At 55.9% G+C, this 22,927-nt stretch overlaps 2 long non-coding RNA genes across 2 annotated transcripts; both read left to right on the top strand.

The window, feature by feature from the left end:
* The first annotated feature begins 494 nt into the window (after positions 1 to 494).
* On the top strand, positions 495 to 9,369 carry LOC137452712 (uncharacterized). Its single transcript, XR_010990154.1, has 8 exons — positions 495 to 579; positions 2,510 to 2,588; positions 4,813 to 4,974; positions 5,068 to 5,146; positions 6,152 to 6,656; positions 7,201 to 7,374; positions 7,619 to 7,778; positions 9,239 to 9,369. It is a non-coding gene; the product is annotated as an uncharacterized lncRNA (long non-coding RNA).
* Positions 9,370 to 13,649: 4,280 nt separating this feature from the next.
* On the top strand, positions 13,650 to 22,473 carry LOC137452709 (uncharacterized). The gene is made up of 8 exons (XR_010990149.1): positions 13,650 to 13,697; positions 15,628 to 15,706; positions 17,448 to 17,609; positions 17,703 to 17,781; positions 18,787 to 19,291; positions 19,836 to 20,009; positions 20,254 to 20,413; positions 21,874 to 22,473. It is a non-coding gene; the product is annotated as an uncharacterized lncRNA (long non-coding RNA).
* Positions 22,474 to 22,927: the final 454 nt, after the last annotated feature.

Genomic DNA, 22,927 nt, shown 5'->3' with positions numbered 1-22,927 from the left:
ATGCTGCCACCCTGTGTGTAACGGCCGGCAGTGCAGCCGTGCCGCGGCGTGTGCCGCCCCGGGGGAGCTCAATGTTGCCATCCGGTGTGTAACGGCCGGCAGTGCTGGCGGAACGAACGTTTTTCTGACAGCTCTTGGAGGAACGTTTCTGTACAGGTGTTCCCCAGGGCTCCTCAGCTGCTCAGAACTCAACGTGTTGTCTTGGAGGGGAATAAAACCCATGGAACGCTGAGCGTGAGGTCACAACGCAGGCACCGCCCCCCCCAGCGTGGCACCGCCCCCCCCGCGTGGCACCGCCCCCCCCCGCGTGGCACCGCCCCCCCCAGCGTGGCACCGCCCCCCCAGCGTGGCACCGCCCCCCCAGCGTGGCACCGCCCCCCCAGCGTGGCACCGCCCCCCCCCAGCGTGGCACCGCCCCCCCCAGCGTGGCACCGCCCCCCCAGCGTGGCACCGCCCCCCCAGCGTGGCACCGCCCCCCCCAGCGTGGCACCGCCCTCAACAACATGGCGCCAGATGCTTAAAGTGACTCAGTTCAGGGTTGTGGCTGGTAGAGGTTGGAGCTCTTCTGCTGTGTCCCAGGTCAGTGCCAGTCTCTGCTGCTTTGGGGGGTTTCTCTATAGCAGCCGCTGGAGCTGCGCGGGGCTTGGGGGGGTGGCCACCGGCGGGGCAGCGCGGGGCTTTTGGGGGGGGAAGGGGGGCGTGTCCGGGCTTGGCCGGCGGGGCTCTGCGGGGGTGGCGTCTGCTGCCTCAACCGTACCCAGAGGCCCCGTGGGAGCTCAATGCTGCCACCCTGTGTGTAATGGCCGGCAGTGCAGCCGTGCCGCGGCGTGTGCCGCCCCGGGGGAGCTCAATGCTGCCACCCGGTGTGTAATGGCCGGCAGTGCAGCCGTGCCGCGGCGTATACCGCCCCGGGGGAGCTCAGTGCTCAACCCTGTGTGTAATGGCCGGCAGTGCAGCCGTGCCGCGGCGTATACCGCCCCGTGGGAGGTCAGTGCTCAACCCGGTGTGTAATGGCCGGCAGTGCAGCCGTGCCGCGGCGTGTGCCGCCCTGGGTGAGCTAATTTCTGCAGCCTAACTGCGCTGAATGCTCGAAAATTCTTAGGGGAAGAGCGGAGGGCGGAGAGCTTGACTCGAGCGTCGCTATGGATCCGGCGCCTGCGCCCTAGCCCGGCTCTGCTCGCGCCAGGGGGGCAGCGTCCCGGTGGTCGCTATGGACACGGCGCCTGCGCCGCAGCGGGTCCGGTCCCGGTGTCGCTGCCGGCCCGGGACTCCCAGGCGTGCTCCTTCCGGCGTCTGAAGGTGGTCTGGGGCCATCGGCAGGGCTTTTGGGGGTGACGGAGGAGGTCTTGGGGACACCTAAAAGGGTCTGGGGATACGTAAAGTTCTCGTGGGGCCATCGGAAAGGGTCAAGGGTCGTGGGGAGGCAGCTGGGCACCTCCGACGGACCCTTTGGGAGGTCTCTGCAGGCTCCCGTGGGAGCTGGGGGTGTCTCGGGGTGGGTTTGGGTTTGGGTTTGTGCTGCAAACAGCGTTGATAATGACTTAGAGAAAGACACACAAGAGACTCAGTAAGTCTCTTGTATCGTGCTTCTATTCTGGCGCCTGACACAGGTAGGATCATTTCAAAAGAGCTGTGTGTCTTCAGAGAGGTTTGGGCAAACTTTTATACAAAAAGTTATCTGTCTATAATGACAGAGGTCCAGATGCTGCCTATCTATACAAAGCTTATCTCTCTAAAAGAGCAGAAGTACACATATCATGCAGGTGTCCTTTGTCTTATCCAAAAGAGCATCTTGTCCAAGACTAACAGCAGTGAATCACTGACAAATCCTGTTATTCCTTCTCTATCCAAAGGCTGTCTGCCAACCCCTCTCCCCCTCCCTGCGTCCCAGCATTTCAGCTAACAAGCGGAAAATTCTTATCAACTCTGTGGTTCTGTTAATGAGACTTTTCTGTTCATCAGTTCCCCCCTTTCTCACAGCCAACAGTATATTCCTATACTATATTTTCTTAAGGCAAACTTTGGACCCAGGGTTTCTGAGCTATCTTTCCCATGCTGACACTTGTGGAAGTTACTCTCAGATGTAGTCACCCAGTCTGATGCCCCCCAAGTCCAATTCATTGAGGCTTCCCCAAATAAAGGGGTCCTCATTTGGCCTCGAGGAAGTTCAGTGCATATCCAACAGTTAGAGAGATTAGTTTGAAAAGCCAATTCTTGCCTAACGTGTAAGTACATATTGCCTTCCCATCCCTCAATTTCCTTGCTGTGCTGCAAAGATTTTGATAGGAATTTCTAGATATTAACTACAGCCAGGGCAATCCTTCAAGTGCCCTAGGAATGCAGTGAAAACCTTTTGGGAATTGTTCCTGCTCTGGTACTCCTCAAGCTATGAGGAGCTCTTCAGGGCAGCTCCAAGGTTAGGTTTGGATTCTCCTGGAGTCGCACACAGAACGAGTCTCACGATTCCAGTGGTCTAATTTCATAGCTGCATTTTCTTCTCTCTGCCTAGGTGACAGGACGACCTCACTAATGAAGAGAGATAGCCTGAGCTCTGCAGGAACCTTGAACCCAAGCAGCCAGTGCCTTCTGTGAGTACAAGCTGTCCTTGCTCAACGTGGAAGTAGTTGAGAGCTGAAGCCAGACCACGCCTTAATTCCCTCAGCTTCCTCTTCTGCAGATTAAACAGTCCCAGTTCCTTCAGCCACTCCTCCTAAGGCTTGTTATCCAGACCCCTCACCAGCTTTGTGGCCCTTCTCTGGACTCACTCTCTCACAAGGGGTGTCCTGGGGAACACCACTTGTGCCCGGCCGGCCACCGGCTGGGTTTAACTCTGTTCCCCACCGCTCTTGGGGCCCAGCCATCCATCCTGTTCTGCTGTCCAGCAGTCCCTTTGAAAAACAATCCATCTGAAAAAAGAAGTAGCAGAGAAGGAAAGTTGAAGCTGCAAGGATTGCAGTCCCCTCAGTTCTGGTTGTAGCCAGGTGGGGGTTGGTCTCTTCTCCCAGGCAAGCAGCACCAGAACAAGAGGACACAGTCTCAAGCTGTGCCAGGGGAGGTTTAGGCTGAATGTTAGGAAGAGGTTTACAGCTTGGCCGAAGACTCTTCTGATCCCTGTCTTCTGGTCGTGACCAGCAGCGTGCACGGGTGGCCAAGAAGGCCACTGGCAACCTGGCCAATATCAGGAACAGTGTGGCCAGCAGGAGCAGGGAGGTCATTCTGCCCCTGCACTTGGCACTGGTTAGGGCACACCTTGAGTCCCGTGTCCAGTTCTGGGCCCCTCCGTTTAAGCAAGACGTTGAGTTGCTGGAAGGAGTCCGGAGAAGGGCAACAAAGCTGGGGAGGGGTTTGGAGCACAGGCCTGTGAGGAGAGGCTGAGGGAGCTGGGGTTGCTTAGCCTGGAGAAGAGGAGGCTCAGGGGAGACCTTCTTGCTCTCTGCAACTCCCTGAAGGGAGGTTGTAGCCAGGTGGGGGTTGGTCTCTTCTCCCAGGCAAGCAGCACCAGAACAAGAGGACACAGTCTCAAGCTGTGCCAGGGGAGGTTTAGGCTGAATGTTAGGAAGAGGTTTACAGCTTGGCCGAAGACTCTTCTGATCCCTGTCTTCTGGTCGTGACCAGCAGCGTGCACGGGTGGCCAAGAAGGCCACTGGCAACCTGGCCAATATCAGGAACAGTGTGGCCAGCAGGAGCAGGGAGGTCATTCTGCCCCTGCACTTGGCACTGGTTAGGGCACACCTTGAGTCCCGTGTCCAGTTCTGGGCCCCTCCGTTTAAGCAAGACGTTGAGTTGCTGGAAGGAGTCCGGAGAAGGGCAACAAAGCTGGGGAGGGGTTTGGAGCACAGGCCTGTGAGGAGAGGCTGAGGGAGCTGGGGTTGCTTAGCCTGGAGAAGAGGAGGCTCAGGGGAGACCTTCTTGCTCTCTGCAACTCCCTGAAGGGAGGTTGTAGCCAGGTGGGGGTTGGTCTCTTCTTCCAGGCAAGCAGCACCAGAACAAGAGGACACAGTCTCAAGCTGTGGCAGGGGAGGTTTAGGCTAGAGGTTAGGAAGAGGTTCTGCACAGAGAGAGTGATTGCCCATTGGAATGGGCTGCCCAGGGAGGTGGTGGAGTCACCATCTTTGGAGGTGTTCATGAGGAGACTGGATAGGGTGCTTGGTTGCATGGTTTAGTTGATTAGGTGGTGTTGGATGATAGGTTGGACACGATGATCTTGAAGGTCTCTTCCAACCTGGTCCGGTCCATTCCATTCCAACACCATCTAATCAACTAAACCACGGCACTGAGTGCCTCATCCAGTCTCTTTCTAAACACTTCCAGTGATGGTGACTCCACCACCTCCCTGGGCAGCACATTCCAAAGGCCAATCTCTCTTTCAACCTGCTCTATTCTATTCTATGAAGACCTTCTTCCTAACATCCAGGTTTAATTGGTGAGAGCAACAGACTTGGTTGCTGCCACCCGCTGCTAAGGGGTCTGAGTGGCCCCCAAATGGGGTTTGGAGGCAGGTAAAGGTTTCTTTTGGCATGTGAAGGGGTTTTGTGGGCATCTAGAAGGGGTGTGGAGCCCCCTGAAAGGGTCTGGGATAGTGTCAGGGGGTTCTGGGCTGGTCTACCAGCGGGTCTGGGGACATTAGAAGCGTCTGGGGGTACCTAAAACGGATCTGGGCGTATCAGATGGGGGGTTTGGGTGCATCCAAAGGGGTTTTGTGGGCATCTAAGTTGGGGAGTCTGGGGGGGTCCTGAAGGAGTTGGGGGGTTCTCCTCAAGCTATGAGCAGACACACAGACAGTTGTTAACGGACTTTCTTTGATCATTCCAGGACTGGTGTGCTGGGACTGGCAGGATCTTCCTGAGCTGTCCACGTACAGTTTCTGTCGACACTCTTCAGCTCGTACATCCGGTTTGCTGACAGAGGGTGTGGGGTTTGTGGGGCCCGGCAGCGAGACTTTTCCAAAGAGGAGCTCTTCAGGGCAGCTCCAAGGTTAGGTTTGGATTCTCCTGGAGTCGCACACAGAACGAGTCTCACGATTCCAGTGGTCTCATTTCATAGCTGCATTTTCTTCTCTCTGCCTAGGTGACAGGACGACCTCACTAATGAAGAGAGATAGCCTGAGCTCTGCAGGAACCTTGAACCCAAGCAGCCAGTGCCTTCTGTGAGTACAAGCTGTCCTTGCTCAACGTGGAAGTAGTTGAGAGCTGAAGCCAGACCATACCTTAATTCCCTCAGCTTCCTCTTCTGCAGATTAAACAGTCCCAGTTCCTTCAGCCACTCCTCGTAAGGCTTGTTATCCAGACCCCTCACCAGCTTTGTGGCCCTTCTCTGGACTCACTCTCTCACAAGGGGTGTCCTGGGGAACACCACTTGTGCCCGGCCGGCCGCCGGCTGGGTTTAACTCTGTTCCCCACCGCTCTTGGGGCCCAGCCATCCATCCTGTTCTGCTGTCCAGCAGTCCCTTTGAAAAACAATCCATCTGAAAAAAGAAGTAGCAGAGAAGGAAAGCTGAAGCTGCAAGGATTGCAGTCCCCTCAGTTCTGGTTGTAGCCAGGTGGGGGTTGGTCTCTTCTCCCAGGCAAGCAGCACCAGAACAAGAGGACACAGTCTCAAGCTGTGCCAGGGGAGGTTTAGGCTGGATGTTAGGAAGAAGGTCTTCATAGAATAGAATAGAGCAGGTTGAAAGAGAGATTGGCCTTTGGAATGTGCTGCTCAGGGCGGTGGTGCCCAGGGAGTCACCATCACTGGAAGTGTTTAGAAAGAGACTGGATGAGGCACTCAGTGCCATGGTTTAGTTGATTAGATGGTGTTGGAATGGAATGGAACGGAATAGAATAGAATAGACCAGACCGAGTTGGAAGAGACCTTCAAGATCATCGTGTCCAACCTATCATCCAACACCACCTAATCAACTAAACCAAGCAACCAGGCACCCTATCCAGTCTCCTCCTGAACACCTCCAAAGATGGTGACTCCACCACCACCCTGGGCAGCCCATTCCAATGGGCCATCACTCTCTCCGTGCAGAACCTCTTCCTAACCTCTAGCCTAAACCTCCCCTGGTGCAGCCTGAGACTGTGTCCTCTTGCTGGGCCTGGTGATGATCAAAGTTCTTTTCCAAGCTGCTTACTCCTGTTTGGTTTTATTCTCCTGCATGAATTGTCAGTTCAAAGCACTCGAGAGAAATGGTGTGATGGCTGTGCTGCCAAGCATCAGACTGGGGACCGAAAGACAACCTCCTGTGGATCGATGTACCGGGATATTCCAGGAACCTCTGTGCTGCCACAGACCTGGACTTAAACTCGTTCCAGATGCCGCGGTGTGTTCCGCATGACAATCGCACTCGGCACGTGAAGAGTGGCCAAGAGACTTCCCTTGTTTCCTTTGTGGAAGGCTTTTGTGTGTCCCCCGGCCCCGGGGGCCGTGTTCCTCTCGGGCAGGCTGCGGACGAGGCTGCCCTCGGCAGCAGGCGTGCCGCAAGCGGAGCGGCGAAGCTGTGTTCCTGGCAGTTCTCTCTCCGCCTGGATCAGGACGAAGGTGCCGGCCGACAAGGACTTGCACTGACACAGGGTCAGAGAGCTGAGAGCACCAAAGGGTTTAATTGGTGAGAGCAACAGACTTGGTTGCTGCCACCCGCTGCTAAGTGGCCCCCACGTGGGGTTTGGAGGCAGGTAAAGGTTTCTTTTGGCGTGTGAAGGGGTTTTGTGGGCATCTAGAAGGGGTGTGGAGCCCCCTGAAAGGGTCTGGGATAGTGTCAGGGGGTTCTGGGCTGGTCCACCAGCGGGTCTGGGGACATTGGAAGCATCTGGGGGTACCTAAAGTGGAGCTGGGTGTTTCAGATGGGGGGTTTGGGTGCAACCAAAGGGGTTTTGTGGGCATCTAAGTTGGAGAATCTGTGGGGGTCCTGAAGGAGTTGGGGGGTTCTCAGTGAGGTTTTGGAGTCTCTATGGAGTCCCTGTTGTATCTTGGGTCTGCTGTGGGATTGGTAGTGACTGGGTGCTCCGGTTTTGGTGGCTCCAGGGCAGCAGGTACCCACAGGGCTGTGCCTTGCTTTATGTTCCCCAGCTGTGGGCCAAGCAGGAGCCCCAGGGGAAGGGAATTTCAGCATGTGGCGGGTGATAGTGGAGGCGACTTCCTGACAAAATGGCTTTGGGGGTTTGGTTAGGTCTTGTTTTTATGGTTGACTCACTCTTGCTTTCTTTCCTTTTTTTTCAGGGAGCTTAACTGCTTTGCCTGAGGACCAGTTGCAGATTTGTATTCGGCCTCAGCCACAAGCCCTGACACGGAGCGGGGTGCTTTGGTGTCAGAATGTGGAGCTGTTGGAAACCCAATTGCTCACTGAAAAAAAGAAAAGGAATAATTTGTCATAAAAAAATCCCCACAGTTCCTGTAAGCTTTCGAGTTCCTACTTAATAATATAAAGCAGTTTGTGGTTTGGTTGGTTTGGTTTTTTTCTTGTTGTGCTGCAAAGATTTTGATAGGAATTTCTAGGTATTAACTACAGCCAGAGCAAGCCTCTACTTGCCCTGGGAACGCAGTGAAAACCTTTTGGGAATTGGTTCTGCTCTGTTACTCCTCAAGCTATGAGCAGACACACAGGCAGTTGTTAACAGAGTTTCTTTGTGCATTCCAGGTCTGGTGTGTTCAGACCGGCAGGATCTTCCTGGGCCATCCGATTACGGTTTCCGTTGACACTTTTCAGCCCTTACATCCGGTTTGCCGACAGAGGACGTTGGTTTGTGGGCCCTGGCAGCGACACTTTTCCAAAGAGGAGCTCTAAGGCCAGCTGCAAGGTTAGGTTTGGATTCTCCTGGGGTGCCTGTGCTTGAAAGCCCCCCAGAGGCCGTGCAGAGTGGTGCTCGCAGTAGCTCTGTGCAAGTCTGCCGTGGGCTCAGGAGGCCAGTATCTAGAGAGAGGGAAGGACAGAGACACTTCTAAGACAGTTTTAAAGAAATAATTATGAGAAGAGGCAAATTAATTCTGGGGACTCATGTGATATATCTGTTCAAGAGAAAAAAAAATGAAGGAGGTTTCTGACCATAACCAGGCTGACAAAGCACAGTAATGTGGTTTCCTATGGGATTCAACTCCTCCTGCATTGCACAGGACACTTCAACAGCTGTCCTGACAAGCTCTAAGTAATGAACTTAATCCACCCTGTGCGAGCAATGGGGCAAAAGATTACAAAATCCATGTATGCAGTTGAGATGTGTTACGTTGGGACGCCCAGGATACAGCTCATCAAGCTCTCCTAGTGTTTAGACGCAAGATGGAAGAAGGAAGGGGGAAGACAGAGCAGAAGGTCTATTTAAATATGAAACTCCTAGGCTGAAAGAAAAGAAAAACATTTTAAAGAGCACTCAGTGAGACTCTGTCACCAGCATAGCTAATCACAGAATCACTGAGTGTTAGGGGTTGGAAGGGACCCCAAAATAGCATCCGGTCCAACCCCTGTGCCAGTGCAGGATCACCTGGGGCGGGTTTTGAATGTCTCCAGAGACTCCACTAACTCTCTGGGCAGCCTGCTCCAGGGCTCTGGCACACACAGTGAAAAGGTTTTCCCTTCTGTTCCTGTGGAACTTCCTCCTTTTATTCGTCGGACGCAGCGAAGCCGCTGGGTCGTGTTGCTGCGGCAAGGTGACCCACCCTGTAGTTCAGGGCCTGGGTCTGTGCCTTCATGGCAGCCTGTTCCCTTGGCACCCTGTCAGCTTAACAGCCCTGTGCTCGGGGCCTGTGTGACGAGTTGTGGAGCCCTCCATCCCCCTTCTGTCCCCAGCAGCAGCCCAAGGTCCCTGTAAGCAGGGCTGGGGAGGCTGCTTTAGGCAGCTAACAGGAACCAACCTTGCCTGGCCCTTAGGGGGCTGAGGTCAGTCCCTGGGCTCCTGAAGAGGTGGTGTTGCGCTGCTGCCAGGAGGGCCGGCCCGTAGGTGGGGCACGGGCCAGAGCCTGTGGCTCTCTGTGGGGCTTTTTGGGAGTGCTGCTGAGGCCTCACTCTGTCCTGTTGGCATCCTTTGTCAGGGTAGCCAGATCCTAGGCCTGATGTCTGTCGTTAGCTCAATCGCAGAATTTGCTCGTCTGCTGTTCCTGTCCGTAAATTTTTGCCAGTGCTTCTGTAATAAAAAGGTTTTTATTTCTCCTGTAACTTGCAAGCTGGTGACCTCCTTAGGAGCACCACTGTGTTGTTCACAAAGTTCTTTGCTGTTGCAAAGCTGGGAGAAGTGTGAGGTTCAGCTGATGAAGTTTCTCTCTTTAGGAGTGTCTGCTCAGCCGTCCTCTTCCTGGATCTCGGAGCTTTGTCTCTCCCTGTTTGCGGTGCCCCGACAAGGACTTGTGCCGACACATCCTCGGGAAGCTGAAACCACCAAAGGGTTTAATGGGTGAGAGCAAAGCTCAGCTGTGTGCTGAAGCTGCAAACCTTGCCCAGAAGGCTGTCCCCGGCTCGGGGTGATAAAAAGAACAGGAGCGTAGCCGCTCGGCTGTCTTTCCTTCTGTGATGCCACAGCGGGGTGGGCGAGGATACAGCAGAGGAGCAGTGAGGGAGGGGTGAGGGCAGCCTCCCACAAAGGCTGCTTGCAGACCTGAAATGCCAAATGTTTGAAATGCCAGGACGTTCTTGGAGGGGAGGGAAAGCCCCGGGCAAGTGTAAGAGTGAGTGTGAGGTGTTCCAGCCGAGGAACAGCGGTGCTGCTTATTGAGAGATTGCAGAAGGGCAGTGATTTGTGTGCAGAAAGGCCTTGACGTGACCCCCCTCTGTTCTGTAGAAAGGCTTCTAGAGGAGAAAAGCACATCCTGAGCAGAGCCACGGGGGGGTGTGGGGTGTGGTTTGAAGCAGAAATAGCAACTGTCTCTCAATTAAAACAGTGGATTGTCTTTCGTGTGTGTGTGTGGTGTGCTGTTTTTTCATTGACTGGAAAAAGCTCTGCAGGGAGACCAGCTGATCTGCTCCCGAGGCACAGCAGCACCGGACCTGCTGAGCGCTGGGGGCCTGTTAAGGAGGGTCTGCTGTCATCTGAAGTGGGCTTGGGGGTATGAAAGGGGAATTTGGGGGCATGTGAAGGGTTCTGGGAGCATCTAGAGGTGTCTGGGGACCTCTGGAGGGGCTCCTGGGTCATGTCTGGAGGGTCAGGGAGGAGTGGGGGGGTCTGTGCCTCAGTGTGGTTTCGGGGTCTCTGTGTCAGGTCCCCACAGCGTGTGGGTTGCTGTGTGGCACTGCTGGAGTCTCGGTGTCCCTAGCGCCGCTGACTCTTCTGCTCACTGCTCCCACCTTGTGGGCACGGCCAGGTACTGCTTGCTGTCGCCTGCTGCCAAGGGTGTGAGTGGCCTCTGCAGGGAGGCGCAGAGAGGTATTCTGGGGCGTCTAGAGGGGCTTTGTGGGCATCGAGAGGTGTCTGGCGGCCTCTGGAGGGTCTCCGGGGGGGTCTCTGGAGGGTCCTGAAGCAGCTGAGGGGGCGGGGAGTGGTGGTGCTGTGTTAGAGGTCTCGGGGGGGTTCCAGGGTTTGGGGTCCCGCAGGATTGGGGTGGTCTCACCCCGGTATTGGGTGTCCTGCAGTCCCAGGGTCCCCCAGCCACATCTCCCCCGGCATCTCAAGGCGAGCTGCGAGCACCTCAAGGGCCTTAGAGGGTGAGAAAGGAGGGCTGGGGGCATGTAGACGGAAGTGAGGGCACCAAGACGGCACCGTCCTCCCCGTGACAGCGCCTGCCCTTCCCAAGATGGCGCCGCCCTACCCGTGACAGCGCTTGCCCTTCCCAAGATGGCGTCGCCCTCCCCGTGACAGCGCCTGCCCTTTCCAAGATGGCGTCGCCCTCCCCGTGACAGCGCCTGCCCTTCCCAAGATGGCGCCGCCCTCGCCCCGTCGGCTCCGACCTAGCCAGCGTAATCCTCGTCCCCTCTGCTTTCTCCGCTCCGCATCAGCTCGGTGTGGACTCTGCTGCTCTCTGGAGTTGCTCTGTGCCTGCTGCAGGACTCTGCTATGGGTTTGAGGGTGGGCGGCAGCGAGGGGGGGGGCCGAGAAACACCAGCGGCGGGGGGGGGGGGGTGGGTGTCGATTTGCCGCGGTCGGGAGCAGTCTACTCCCAGTTCACGAGCTGTTCTCCTGTCTCTCCCAGCTCTTGCAGGCTGACCCCAATGCCCTCAGACTCGCCCAGCGATCCCAGGGTGAACCCGGCAGCACCCAGACTCGCCCAGCGATCCCAGGGCGAACCCAGCAGCACCCAGACTCGCCCAGCGATCGTCACGTGATTAGGGGCCGCGCAAAGGAGGGGCGGGGAGCAGAGAAAGCGGCGGCGGCGCCCAGCCTCCAGCCACGCCCGCTGGAACATGCTTTCCAATTAGTACGCTACCTCTTAGGTTTCCAACCTGGGTATTCAAAGAACGCCGAGGAAAGTGGGGGCAGGTGCTTTTGCCAGGCAGCCTCCAATGAGCAGGCCCGGGGCAACGAGGAGGTGGCAGCAGCCAGCACATGCAGGCATTTCCTGGGGCTCAGTGAATGTTTAGAGCTCAGGGGCTCAGCCTGTGCTTCCGCTTCCTTTTCTTCAGCACAGGAGTTCGGTTTGGCTGTCCAGAGCCTTGCTCTGCACCCGAATGCCGTACCGAGCGTGAGGGAAAGATGAAGCAACACCCACGTAGGCACCCAGGGAAAAAGCGGAGGTTGTCTTAGGAGCCGGTTTGAGACAAAATTCACCCAACTCCTTCTGCGGTGGTGTACGGGAAAGAGTCGGTAGGGGAAGCCGCAGGACAGCCTGCAGCAAAGCTCAGGACTTGTTCCCTCGCCTCTGCCTTCTGCACGTCTCCTCGTCGGCCGCCTGTGAGCGAGACGCTTCACCAGCTGGCTTGTTTGAAATCAGCAAAGTTATGGCATGGAAGTTATCTGGTAGGAGTCGTTGCTAAACAGATGCAGTTGAAGCTTTGTATCTTCCGTTCTCTCTACTAGTTATTCTAATCTTGCCCTGTTGGTTTAGCCCATCAGTTTTCATGTTCTCTTCATCTATTAGTAGCAGAAGAAAGGGCCCCTTGATTCCAGTATTTCTTGCTGTAGTTCAGAGGTAGAGTTGGCTTTCCCTCTGACCTTTTATACTTTTACTTTGTGTTAAGTGGAACCCAAAACTGAATAGGATACTTTGTGTAAAGCTTGAGCAGCCCTTAACTTTCGAATTATTATACCGCATGCACTACTGCTTTGCAACATTCACAGGACTGTGGTGGTGTCAGATAGTTCACTTGCATTTAGTTCCTCAGGGCCCAGGCCTTCCTTTGGGCTGATGGTCTTGGCCAAAGCTGCAATGTTCAGTCCTTGCTGTGAAAGGCAGGAGGTGCTGGCTGGGCAGTTTGCTTTATTTTGTGCCTTTTTGGGGGCGACTCAAAGGGAGTGGGGGGATTGTGGGTGGGCTGGTTCTGCCACGTGGGGCAGGGGGCTGCTGCAGCAGAGGAGCAGGTGAGCGAGGGCTGGGGGCCCCCCCCCTAAAGTGCTGAAAATTCTCCGAGGGGACCACACTATCTTTAAAAGTGTAAGTACTGGGGTGAGGCGAGGCGGAGGCAAACCTCTGGTTTGCAGCTGGAGAGGGAGGGCTTGGAGTGACTGGTGCGTAAGAAAGCTTTGGAAACGACCCCTGTCTGCCCTCTCTGCTTCTAAAAGGCTTTTAGCATTGGAAAATAAAAGCCAGGTGGGGGCCCGGCTGCTGCCCACGCCCAGGGAGGTGCTCAGTGCTGCCACCCGGTGTGTAACGGCCGGCAGTGCAGCCGTGCCGCGGCGTGTGCCGCCCCGTGGGAGCTCAATGCTGCCACCCTGTGTGTAACGGCCGGCAGTGCAGCCGTGCCGCGGCGTGTGCCGCCCCGGGAGAGCTCAATGTTGCCATCCGGTGTGTAACGGCCGGCAGTGCTGGCGGAACGAACGTTTTTCTGACAGCTCTTGGAGGAACGTTTCTGTACAGGTGTTCCCCAGGGCTCCTCAGCTGCTCAGAACTCAACGTGTTGTCTTGGAGGGGAATAAAACCCGTGGAACGCTGAGCGTGAGGTCACAACGCAGGCACCGCCCCCCCCCAGCGTGGCACCGCCCCCCCCAGCGTGGCACCGCCCCCCCCAGCGTGGCACCGCCCCCCCCCAGCGTGGCACCGCCCCCCCCAGCGTGGCACCGCCCCCCCCAGCGTGGCACCGCCCCCCCCAGCGTGGCACCGCCCCCCCAGCGTGGCACCGCCCCCCCCAGCGTGGCACCGCCCCCCCCAGCGTGGCACCGCCCCCCCCAGCGTGGCACCGCCCCCCCCAGCGTGGCACCGCCCCCCCCAGCGTGGCACCGCCCCCCCCCAGCGTGGCACCGCCCCCCCCAGCGTGGCACCGCCCCCCCCAGCGTGGCACCGCCCCCCCCAGCGTGGCACCGCCCCCCCCCCAGCGTGGCACCGCCCCCCCAGCGTGGCACCGCCCCCCCAGCGTGGCACCGCCCCCCCCAGCGTGGCACCGCCCCCCCAGCGTGGCACCGTCCCCCCCAGCGTGGCACCGCCCCCCCAGCGTGGCACCGCCCCCCCAGCGTGGCACCGCCCCCCCAGCGTGGCACCGCCCCCCCAGCGTGGCACCGCCCCCCCAGCGTGGCACCGCCCCCCCAGCGTGGCACCGCCCCCCCCCCCGCGTGGCACCGCCCTCAACAACATGGCGCCAGATGCTTAAAGTGGCTCTGTGCAGGGTTGTGGCTGGTAGAGGTTGGAGCTCTTCTGCTGTGTCCCAGGTCAGTGCCAGTCTCTGCTGCTTTGGGGGGTTTCTCTATAGCAGCCGCTGGAGCTGCGCGGGGCTTGGGGGGGTGGCCACCGGCGGGGCAGCGCGGGGCTTTTGGGGGGGGAAGGGGGGCGTGTCCGGGCTTGGCCGGCGGGGCTCTGCGGGGGTGGCGGCTGCTGCCTCAACCGTACCCAGAGGCCCCGTGGGAGCTCAATGCTGCCACCCTGTGTGTAATGGCCGGCAGTGCAGCCGTGCCGCGGCGTGTGCCGCCCCGGGGGAGCTCAATGCTGCCACCCGGTGTGTAATGGCCGGCAGTGCAGCCGTGCCGCGGCGTATACCGCCCCGGGGGAGCTCAGTGCTCAACCCTGTGTGTAATGGCCGGCAGTGCAGCCGTGCCGCGGCGTATACCGCCCCGTGGGAGCTCAGTGCTCAACCCGGTGTGTAATGGCCGGCAGTGCAGCCGTGCCGCGGCGTGTGCCGCCCTGGGTGAGCTAATTTCTGCAGCCTAACTGCGCTGAATGCTCGAAAATTCTTAGGGGAAGAGCGGAGGGCGGAGAGCTTGACTCGAGCGTCGCTATGGATCCGGCGCCTGCGCCCTAGCCCGGCTCTGCTCGCGCCAGGGGGGCAGCGTCCCGGTGGTCGCTATGGACACGGCGCCTGCGCCGCAGCGGGTCCGGTCCCGGTGTCGCTGCCGGCCCGGGACTCCCAGGTGTGTTCCTTCCGGCGTCTGAAGGTGGTCTGGGGCCATCGGCAGGGCTTTTGGGGGTGACGGAGGAGGTCTTGGGGACACCTAAAAGGGTCTGGGGATACGTAAAGTTCTCGTGGGGCCATCGGAAAGGGTCAAGGGTCGTGGGGAGGCAGCTGGGCACCTCCGACGGACCCTTTGGGAGGTCTCTGCAGGCTCCCGTGGGAGCTGGGGGTGTCTCGGGGTGGGTTTGGGTTTGGGTTTGTGCTGCAAACAGCGTTGATAATGACTTAGAGAAAGACACACAAGAGACTCAGTAAGTCTCTTGTATCGTGCTTCTATTCTGGCGCCTGACACAGGTAGGATCATTTCAAAAGAGCTGTGTGTCTTCAGAGAGGTTTGGGCAAACTTTTATACAAAAAGTTATCTGTCTATAATGACAGAGGTCCAGATGCTGCCTATCTATACAAAGCTTATCTCTCTAAAAGAGCAGAAGTGCACATATCATGCAGGTGTCCTTTGTCTTATCCAAAAGAGCATCTTGTCCAAGACTAACAGAAGTGAATCACTGACAAATCCTGTTATTCCTTCTCTATCCAAAGGCTGTCTGCCAGCCCCTCTCCCCCTCCCTGCGTCCCAGCATTTCAGCTAACAAGCGGAAAATTCTTATCAACTCTGTGGTTCTGTTAATGAGACTTTTCTGTTCATCAGTTCCCCCCTTTCTCACAGCCAACAGTATATTCCTATACTATATTTTCTTAAGGCAAACTTTGGACCCAGGCTTTCTGAGCTATCTTTCCCATGCTGACACTTGTGGAAGTTACTTTCAGATGTAGTCACCCAGTCTGATGCCCCCCAAGTCCAATTCATTGAGGCTTCCCCAAATAAAGGGGTCCTCATTTGGCCTCGAGGAAGTTCAGTGCATATCCAACAGTTAGAGAGATTAGTTTGCAAAGCCAATTCTTGCCTAACGTGTAAGTACATATTGCCTTCCCATCCCTCAATTTCCTTGCTGTGCTGCAAAGATTTTGATAGGAATTTCTAGGTATTAACTACAGCCAGGGCAATCCTTCAAGTGCCCTAGGAATGCAGTGAAAACCTTTTGGGAATTGTTCCTGCTCTGGTACTCCTCAAGCTATGAGGAGCTCTTCAGGGCAGCTCCAAGGTTAGGTTTGGATTCTCCTGGAGTCTCACACAGAACGAGTCTCACGATTCCAGTGGTCTAATTTCATAGCTGCATTTTCTTCTCTCTGCCTAGGTGACAGGACGACCTCACTAATGAAGAGAGATAGCCTGAGCTCTGCAGGAACCTTGAACCCAAGCAGCCAGTGCCTTCTGTGAGTACTAGCTGTCCTTGCTCAACGTGGAACTAGTTGAGAGCTGAAGCCAGACCACGCCATAATTCCCTCAGCTTCCTCTTCTGCAGATTAAACAGTCCCAGTTCCTTCAGCCACTCCTCGTAAGGCTTGTTATCCAGACCCCTCACCAGCTTTGTGGCCCTTCTCTGGACTCACTCTCTCACAAGGGGTGTCCTGGGGAACACCACTTGTGCCCGGCCGGCCACCGGCTGGGTTTAACTCTGTTCCCCACCGCTCTTGGGGCCCAGCCATCCATCCTGTTCTGCTGTCCAGCAGTCCCTTTGAAAAACAATCCATCTGAAAAAAGAAGTAGCAGAGAAGGAAAGTTGAAGCTGCAAGGATTGCAGTCCCCTCAGTTCTGGTTGTAGCCAGGTGGGGGTTGGTCTCTTCTCCCAGGCAAGCAGCACCAGAACAAGAGGACACAGTCTCAAGCTGTGCCAGGGGAGGTTTAGGCTGAATGTTAGGAAGTGGTTTACAGCTTGGCCGAAGACTCTTCTGATCCCTGTCTTCTGGTCGTGACCAGCAGCGTGCACGGGTGGCCAAGAAGGCCACTGGCAACCTGGCCAATATCAGGAACAGTGTGGCCAGCAGGAGCAGGGAGGTCATTCTGCCCCTGCACTTGGCACTGGTTAGGGCACACCTTGAGTCCCGTGTCCAGTTCTGGGCCCCTCCGTTTAAGCAAGACGTTGAGTTGCTGGAAGGAGTCCGGAGAAGGGCAACAAAGCTGGGGAGGGGTTTGGAGCACAGGCCTGTGAGGAGAGGCTGAGGGAGCTGGGGTTGCTTAGCCTGGAGAAGAGGAGGCTCAGGGGAGACCTTCTTGCTCTCTGCAACTCCCTGAAGGGAGGTTGTAGCCAGGTGGGGGTTGGTCTCTTCTTCCAGGCAAGCAGCACCAGAACAAGAGGACACAGTCTCAAGCTGTGGCAGGGGAGGTTTAGGCTAGAGGTTAGGAAGAGGTTCTGCACAGAGAGAGTGATTGCCCATTGGAATGGGCTGCCCAGGGAGGTGGTGGAGTCACCATCTTTGGAGGTGTTCATGAGGAGACTGGATAGGGTGCTTGGTTGCATGGTTTAGTTGATTAGGTGGTGTTGGATGATAGGTTGGACACGATGATCTTGAAGGTCTCTTCCAACCTGGTCCGGTCCATTCCATTCCATCACCATCTAATCAACTAAACCACGGCACTGAGTGCCTCATCCAGTCTCTTTCTAAACACTTCCAGTGATGGTGACTCCACCACCTCCCTGGGCAGCACATTCCAAAGGCCAATCTCTCTTTCAACCTGCTCTATTCTATTCTATGAAGACCTTCTTCCTAACATCCAGGTTTAATTGGTGAGAGCAACAGACTTGGTTGCTGCCACCCGCTGCTAAGGGGTCTGAGTGGCCCCCAAATGGGGTTTGGAGGCAGGTAAAGGTTTCTTTTGGCATGTGAAGGGGTTTTGTGGGCATCTAGAAGGGGTGTGGAGCCCCCTGAAAGGGTCTGGGATAGTGTCAGGGGGTTCTGGGCTGGTCTACCAGCGGGTCTGGGGACATTAGAAGCGTCTGGGGGTACCTAAAACGGAGCTGGGCGTATCAGATGGGGGGTTTGGGTGCATCCAAAGGGGTTTTGTGGGCATCTAAGTTGGGGAGTCTGGGGGGGTCCTGAAGGAGTTGGGGGGTTCTCCTCAAGCTATGAGCAGACACACAGACAGTTGTTAACGGACTTTCTTTGATCATTCCAGGACTGGTGTGCTGGGACTGGCAGGATCTTCCTGAGCTGTCCACGTACAGTTTCTGTCGACACTCTTCAGCTCGTACATCCGGTTTGCTGACAGAGGGTGTGGGGTTTGTGGGGCCCGGCAGCGAGACTTTTCCAAAGAGGAGCTCTTCAGGGCAGCTCCAAGGTTAGGTTTGGATTCTCCTGGAGTCGCACACAGAACGAGTCTCACGATTCCAGTGGTCTAATTTCATAGCTGCATTTTCTTCTCTCTGCCTAGGTGACAGGACGACCTCACTAATCAAGAGAGAGAGCCTGAGCTCTGCAGGAACCTTGAACCCAAGCAGCCAGTGCCTTCTGTGAGTACAAGCTGTCCTTGCTCAACGTGGAAGTAGTTGAGAGCTGAAGCCAGACCATACGTTAATTCCCTCAGCTTCCTCTTCTGCAGATTAAACAGTCCCAGTTCCTTCAGCCACTCCTCGTAAGGCTTGTTATCCAGACCCCTCACCAGCTTTGTGGCCCTTCTCTGGACTCACTCTCTCACAAGGGGTGTCCTGGGGAACACCACTCGTGCCCGGCCGGCCACCGGCTGGGTTTAACTCTGTTCCCCACCGCTCTTGGGGCCCAGCCATCCATCCTGTTCTGCTGTCCAGCAGTCCCTTTGAAAAACAATCCATCTGAAAAAAGAAGTAGCAGAGAAGGAAAGCTGAAGCTGCAAGGATTGCAGTCCCCTCAGTTCTGGTTGTAGCCAGGTGGGGGTTGGTCTCTTCTCCCAGGCAAGCAGCACCAGAACAAGAGGACACAGTCTCAAGCTGTGCCAGGGGAGGTTTAGGCTGGATGTTAGGAAGAAGGTCTTCATAGAATAGAATAGAGCAGGTTGAAAGAGAGATTGGCCTTTGGAATGTGCTGCTCAGGGAGGTGGTGCCCAGGGAGTCACCATCACTGGAAGTGTTTAGAAAGAGACTGGATGAGGCACTCAGTGCCGTGGTTTAGTTGATTAGATGGTGTTGGAATGGAATGGAACGGAATAGAATAGAATAGACCAGACCGAGTTGGAAGAGACCTTCAAGATCATCGTGTCCAACCTATCATCCAACACCACCTAATCAACTAAACCAAGCAACCAGGCACCCTATCCAGTCTCCTCCTGAACACCTCCAAAGATGGTGACTCCACCACCACCCTGGGCAGCCCATTCCAATGGGCCATCACTCTCTCCGTGCAGAACCTCTTCCTAACCTCTAGCCTAAACCTCCCCTGGTGCAGCCTGAGACTGTGTCCTCTTGCTGGGCCTGGTGATGATCAAAGTTCTTTTCCAAGCTGCTTACTCCTGTTTGGTTTTATTCTCCTGCATGAATTGTCAGTTCAAAGCACTCGAGAGAAATGGTGTGATGGCTGTGCTGCCAAGCATCAGACTGGGGACCGAAAGACAACCTCCTGTGGATCGATGTACCGGGATATTCCAGGAACCTCTGTGCTGCCACAGACCTGGACTTAAACTCGTTCCAGATGCCGCGGTGTGTTCCGCATGACAATCGCACTCGGCACGTGAAGAGTGGCCAAGAGACTTCCCTTGTTACCTTTGTGGAAGGCTTTTGTGTGTCCCCCGGCCCCGGGGGCCGTGTTCCTCTCGGGCAGGCTGCGGACGAGGCTGCCCTCGGCAGCAGGCGTGCCGCAAGCGGAGCGGCGAAGCTGTGTTCCTGGCAGTTCTCTCTCCGCCTGGATCAGGACGAAGGTGCCGGCCGACAAGGACTTGCACTGACACAGGGTCAGAGAGCTGAGAGCACCAAAGGGTTTAATTGGTGAGAGCAACAGACTTGGTTGCTGCCACCCGCTGCTAAGTGGCCCCCACGTGGGGTTTGGAGGCAGGTAAAGGTTTCTTTTGGCGTGTGAAGGGGTTTTGTGGGCATCTAGAAGGGGTGTGGAGCCCCCTGAAAGGGTCTGGGATAGTGTCAGGGGGTTCTGGGCTGGTCCACCAGCGGGTCTGGGGACATTGGAAGCATCTGGGGGTACCTAAAGTGGAGCTGGGTGTTTCAGATGGGGGGTTTGGGTGCAACCAAAGGGGTTTTGTGGGCATCTAAGTTGGAGAATCTGTGGGGGTCCTGAAGGAGTTGGGGGGTTCTCAGTGAGGTTTTGGAGTCTCTATGGAGTCCCTGTTGTATCTTGGGTCTGCTGTGGGATTGGTAGTGACTGGGTGCTCCGGTTTTGGTGGCTCCAGGGCAGCAGGTACCCACAGGGCTGTGCCTTGCTTTATGTTCCCCAGCTGTGGGCCAAGCAGGAGCCCCAGGGGAAGGGAATTTCAGCATGTGGCGGGTGATAGTGGAGGCGACTTCCTGACAAAATGGCTTTGGGGGTTTGGTTAGGTCTTGTTTTTATGGTTGACTCACTCTTGCTTTCTTTCCTTTTTTTTCAGGGAGCTTAACTGCTTTGCCTGAGGACCAGTTGCAGATTTGTATTCGGCCTCAGCCACAAGCCCTGACACGGAGCGGGGTGCTTTGGTGTCAGAATGTGGAGCTGTTGGAAACCCAATTGCTCACTGAAAAAAAGAAAAGGAATAATTTGTCATAAAAAAATCCCCACAGTTCCTGTAAGCTTTCGAGTTCCTACTTAATAATATAAAGCAGTTTGTGGTTTGGTTGGTTTGGTTTTTTTCTTGTTGTGCTGCAAAGATTTTGATAGGAATTTCTAGGTATTAACTACAGCCAGAGCAAGCCTCTACTTGCCCTGGGAACGCAGTGAAAACCTTTTGGGAATTGGTTCTGCTCTGTTACTCCTCAAGCTATGAGCAGACACACAGGCAGTTGTTAACAGAGTTTCTTTGTGCATTCCAGGTCTGGTGTGTTCAGACCGGCAGGATCTTCCTGGGCCATCCGATTACGGTTTCCGTTGACACTTTTCAGCCCTTACATCCGGTTTGCCGACAGAGGACGTTGGTTTGTGGGCCCTGGCAGCGACAGTTTTCCAAAGAGGAGCTCTAAGGCCAGCTGCAAGGTTAGGTTTGGATTCTCCTGGGGTGCCTGTGCTTGAAAGCCCCCCAGAGGCCGTGCAGAGTGGTGCTCGCAGTAGCTCTGTGCAAGTCTGCCGTGGGCTCAGGAGGCCAGTATCTAGAGAGAGGGAAGGACAGAGACACTTCTAAGACAGTTTTAAAGAAATAATTATGAGAAGAGGCAAATTAATTCTGGGGACTCATGTGATATATCTGTTCAAGAGAAAAAAAAATGAAGGAGGTTTCTGACCATAACCAGGCTGACAAAGCACAGTAATGTGGTTTCCTATGGGATTCAACTCCTCCTGCATTGCACAGGACACTTCAACAGCTGTCCTGACAAGCTCTAAGTAATGAACTTAATCCACCCTGTGCGAGCAATGGGGCAAAAGATTACAAAATCCATGTATGCAGTTGAGATGTGTTACGTTGGGACGCCCAGGATACAGCTCATCAAGCTCTCCTAGTGTTTAGACGCAAGATGGAAGAAGGAAGGGGGAAGACAGAGCAGAAGGTCTATTTAAATATGAAACTCCTAGGCTGAAAGAAAAGAAAAACATTTTAAAGAGCACTCAGTGAGACTCTGTCACCAGCATAGCTAATCACAGAATCACTGAGTGTTAGGGGTTGGAAGGGACCCCAAAATAGCATCCGGTCCAACCCCTGTGCCAGTGCAGGATCACCTGGGGCGGGTTTTGAATGTCTCCAGAGACTCCACTAACTCTCTGGGCAGCCTGCTCCAGGGCTCTGGCACACACAGTGAAAAGGTTTTCCCTTCTGTTCCTGTGGAACTTCCTCCTTTTATTCGTCGGACGCAGCGAAGCCGCTGGGTCGTGTTGCTGCGGCAAGGTGACCCACCCTGTAGTTCAGGGCCTGGGTCTGTGCCTTCATGGCAGCCTGTTCCCTTGGCACCCTGTCAGCTTAACAGCCCTGTGCTCGGGGCCTGTGTGACGAGTTGTGGAGCCCTCCATCCCCCTTCTGTCCCCAGCAGCAGCCCAAGGTCCCTGTAAGCAGGGCTGGGGAGGCTGCTTTAGGCAGCTAACAGGAACCAACCTTGCCTGGCCCTTAGGGGGCTGAGGTCAGTCCCTGGGCTCCTGAAGAGGTGGTGTTGCGCTGCTGCCAGGAGGGCCGGCCCGTAGGTGGGGCACGGGCCAGAGCCTGTGGCTCTCTGTGGGGCTTTTTGGGAGTGCTGCTGAGGCCTCACTCTGTCCTGTTGGCATCCTTTGTCAGGGTAGCCAGATCCTAGGCCTGATGTCTGTCGTTAGCTCAATCGCAGAATTTGCTCGTCTGCTGTTCCTGTCCGTAAATTTTTGCCAGTGCTTCTGTAATAAAAAGGTTTTTATTTCTCCTGTAACTTGCAAGCTGGTGACCTCCTTAGGAGCAGCACTGTGTTGTTCACAAAGTTCTTTGCTGTTGCAAAGCTGGGAGAAGTGTGAGGTTCAGCTGATGAAGTTTCTCTCTTTAGGGGTGTCTGCTCAGCCGTCCTCTTCCTGGATCTCGGAGCTTTGTCTCTCCCTGTTTGCGGTGCCCCGACAAGGACTTGTGCCGACACATCCTCGGGAAGCTGAAACCACCAAAGGGTTTAATGGGTGAGAGCGAAGCTCAGCTGTGTGCTGAAGCTGCAAACCTTGCCCAGAAGGCTGTCCCCGGCTCGGGGTGATAAAAAGAACAGGAGCGTAGCCGCTCGGCTGTCTTTCCTTCTGTGATGCCACAGCGGGGTGGGCGAGGATACAGCAGAGGAGCAGTGAGGGAGGGGTGAGGGCAGCCTCCCACAAAGGCTGCTTGCAGACCTGAAATGCCAAATGTTTGAAATGCCAGGACGTTCTTGGAGGGGAGGGAAAGCCCCGGGCAAGTGTAAGAGTGAGTGTGAGGTGTTCCAGCAGAGGAACAGCGGTGCTGCTTATTGAGAGATTGCAGAAGGGCAGTGATTTGTGTGCAGAAAGGCCTTGACGTGACCCCCCTCTGTTCTGTAGAAAGGCTTCTAGAGGAGAAAAGCACATCCTGAGCAGAGCCACGGGGGGGTGTGGGGTGTGGTTTGAAGCAGAAATAGCAACTGTCTCTCAATTAAAACAGTGGATTGTCTTTCGTGTGTGTGTGTGGTGTGCTGTTTTTTCATTGACTGGAAAAAGCTCTGCAGGGAGACCAGCTGATCTGCTCCCGAGGCACAGCAGCACCGGACCTGCTGAGCGCTGGGGGCCTGTTAAGGAGGGTCTGCTGTCATCTGAAGTGGGCTTGGGGGTATGAAAGGGGAATTTGGGGGCATGTGAAGGGTTCTGGGAGCATCTAGAGGTGTCTGGGGACCTCTGGAGGGGCTCCTGGGTCATGTCTGGAGGGTCAGGGAGGAGTGGGGGGGTCTGTGCCTCAGTGTGGTTTCGGGGTCTCTGTGTCAGGTCCCCACAGCGTGTGGGTTGCTGTGTGGCACTGCTGGAGTCTCGGTGTCCCTAGCGCCGCTGACTCTTCTGCTCACTGCTCCCACCTTGTGGGCACGGCCAGGTACTGCTTGCTGTCGCCTGCTGCCA

Source organism: Melanerpes formicivorus, unplaced genomic scaffold (assembly GCF_026170545.1).
Source record: "Melanerpes formicivorus ecotype bairdi unplaced genomic scaffold, bMelFor1.0.p_v2 SCAF_58, whole genome shotgun sequence".
Taxonomy (NCBI): domain Eukaryota; kingdom Metazoa; phylum Chordata; class Aves; order Piciformes; family Picidae; genus Melanerpes; species Melanerpes formicivorus.
Note: the sequence above shows the minus strand (reverse complement) of the source record. Positions and strands in the feature narration are given on the sequence as shown.